Here is a 3057-nt window from a genome sequence, read left to right on the forward strand (position 1 = left end):
ACTCAAGTCCCGAACCTTTCCCTGGCAGTTTTTCTCGTCCGCAAATAAAAAGGTGGCCGGGATGGCGATTCTAGTGGCCAAATCCTTTGGGGGTCGGGTCCTGCAGAGGGAGGCTGAGATCAAGGGTAGGTTGCTGGTCCACCGTTTCCTAGTGGCGGGACAGACGTTGTTAATGGGTACCATATATGCACCCAACGAAGGTCAGGAGAACTTTTTGCATAATGCCCTAGAGGCTGCCACAGCCACCACGCATCCACACTTACTGCTCGGGGGCGACCTAAACCTAGTATTTCACAACACTGCGGACCGCTCTAGCCAGCGGTCTGGTCAGGTGGGGGCACTATCAGCGGCAGGGCACACTCACCTCTCAGACCTGGATCTAGTCGACCTGTGGAGACACTCACACCCACGGGCCACGGCATACACTTACTACTCCGCAGCCCACAAAACGTATGCAAGACTTGATTACCTCCTGTGCTCCTCCCAGCTGGTGCTTCAGGCACAAGACGTAGAGATCCTCCCGGCCTCTCTGTCCAAACACTCACCGGTGGTGGCGTCCTTCCTCATCCCGGCCACGCCCGGCACACAGCGGCACTGGCGACTGCGGGACGGCCTCTTGCAGAATCCAACCACAGTAGAACGGATTAAAACTGCGCTCACCCAGTTCCTCACCCACAATGCTAATGATGATACCACCAAAGCCACCCAGTGGGCGGCTCTCAAAGCGGTCCTCCGCGGTGAATTTATCTCTATAGCCACGGCTAATAATAGAGAGCGTGTACAGAAGAGAGCCGAACTCACCCAACGGGTGGCGGAACTGGAACAGATGCACCAACGCACAGGGGCGGCTCGGGCGTGGCGTCAGCTGTGTACGGAGCGGAAAATGTTGGCAGCTCTAGACCAGGATGTGGCGGAATACGCCGCCATGCACCTAAGACACACATACTATACCGGAGGAGACCGCTGCGGGAAATTGTTAGCGAGCAGATTACGGGAGCAGCGTCAGAGGCAACATATCCGAACCCTTCAGCCTAGCCACGGTGCCCCCATCATGGAGGACGCGGCCATCGCCGCGGCCTTTGGAGACTACTACGCTAAACTATATATGGCGGGCCACCTCGACCTGCAGAATGGCCATGATAACCTGCAGGGAGCTGCCCTCCCATCCCTGAATGAGGCACAGACGACGTTCCTCGACCGGCCCATTGGCCTTGAGGAGGTAATCTCGGCGATTTCCCGCCTCAAGTTGGGGAAGTCACCAGGCCCGGACGGCTACACAGCGGCCTTTTATAAAACCTTCTGCCTACAAGTGACCCCACTGCTGAAAGACCTTTTTAACACATTCGATCAGCCTGGTGCCATCCCCCCGGATCTGCTAGAAGCGGCAATCTCGGTGATTCCCAAGCCCGGACGGGACCCCACCCGGTGTAGCTCCTACAGGCCAATATCCCTGTTAAACATCGACCTGAAGCTTTACACGGGCATTATTGCGGGTAGACTGGCACCATACATGCAGCAACTGGTGGAGCCTGATCAAGCGGGCTTCATCTCGCAACGGCAGACCAGCGACAACACCAGGCGAGTCCTCCATTTTATCGAGGCTGGGTCACGGACGAAGCCGGACTGCATGCTCCTCACTATCGATGCAGAGAAGGCATTCGATAGGGTGAATTGGCCCTATCTTGACCTGGTGCTACAGCGGTTCGGGGTAGGAGAAACCCTCCGCAACTGTATATTTAATTGCTACCGCCAACCAAACGCAGCAGTCCGGGTTAACGGTCACACCTCCCCACGGTTCCCGATCGGCAAGGGGACCAGGCAGGGGTGCCCGCTCTCTCCCCTCCTGTTTGCGCTCTACATGGAGCCGTTGGCACAACGTATTAGGCAACATAACCTCATCACAGGCATCTCGTTCGGCGGGGACACGCACACAATCAGTCTATACGCAGACGACATCTTACTTTCCCTGACCAACCCGATGCAATCTCTCCGAGCGCTCTTTATTGATCTCCACACCTTTGCGCTGGCATCAGGCTTTAAGATTAACGTGGAGAAATCAGAGGCACTGAACGTATCGCTGTCACCAGAAGTGCTGGCGGACGCCAAAGCTGAGTTTGATCTGCAGTGGTCTGCGTCTACCATTCCTTACTTGGGGGTCTTGTTGGCCCCGACGGTGCGAGCCACCGCGGATGCCAACTATGCCAGACTCAACTCCTGCCTTTGCGACGACCTCAGGAGATGGAAACACCTCACACTACCCTGGCTGGGTCATATAGCAGCCGCCAAGATGACTTTGTTGCCGCAGATCCTTTATGTGTTTCAGACCCTCCCTCTACGCCCTCCGGCGGGATGGCTCCAGAAGACACAATCTGACCTGGCACACTTTGTCTGGAACGGTCGCCGCCCATGGTTTAAACATACGATCGCTATACTCCCCCCCGAACATGGCGTAGTAGGAGTGCCCGACCTCACTTTATACTTTCAGGCGACCCAGCTTTGCACTCTGGTTGAGTGGCACCAACTGGAATCTGGCAAACACTGGCTTTTTCAGGACCAGGCGGTGGCAGGTCGTACGCTCCAGGGTGTCCCATTCTTGCCACGCTGCCATAGACCTCCCAACCTCTACGCATCGCTAATCACAAGCACCATCCTGGATATATGGGACAAGGTGGCTGTTAAGCGGGAGCTCACTTCCTTCCCCTCCCCGATGACGCCACTCTTCGACAACCCTGACTTCTCCCCGACCTTGACCCCCGGGCATTCGTGACGTGGAGGACTACACCATGCAGGGATTTGGGATATATGTTTGATCTTAAAGGCATTCTTCCCTTTCAGAAGGTGAGAGAGGACTATGGCATACCAGAAACGGATCGTTTGCCCTACCTGCAGGTTCGCCATTGGGCTTTACAGCCATCGGTCAGACCCGGTGCACAGCGCTTCCTCACCCCATACGAGAAATGGCTATTGACACGCACCTCCGATAAAAAACTGATCTCTGATCTGTATCAACACCTTGCTGGAACTCAATCCTAGATTTGATAGACACACACCTAGATA

This window comes from Lissotriton helveticus, chromosome 3_1 (assembly GCF_964261635.1).
Source record: "Lissotriton helveticus chromosome 3_1, aLisHel1.1, whole genome shotgun sequence".
In the NCBI taxonomy this organism is placed as follows: Eukaryota; Metazoa; Chordata; class Amphibia; order Caudata; family Salamandridae; genus Lissotriton; species Lissotriton helveticus.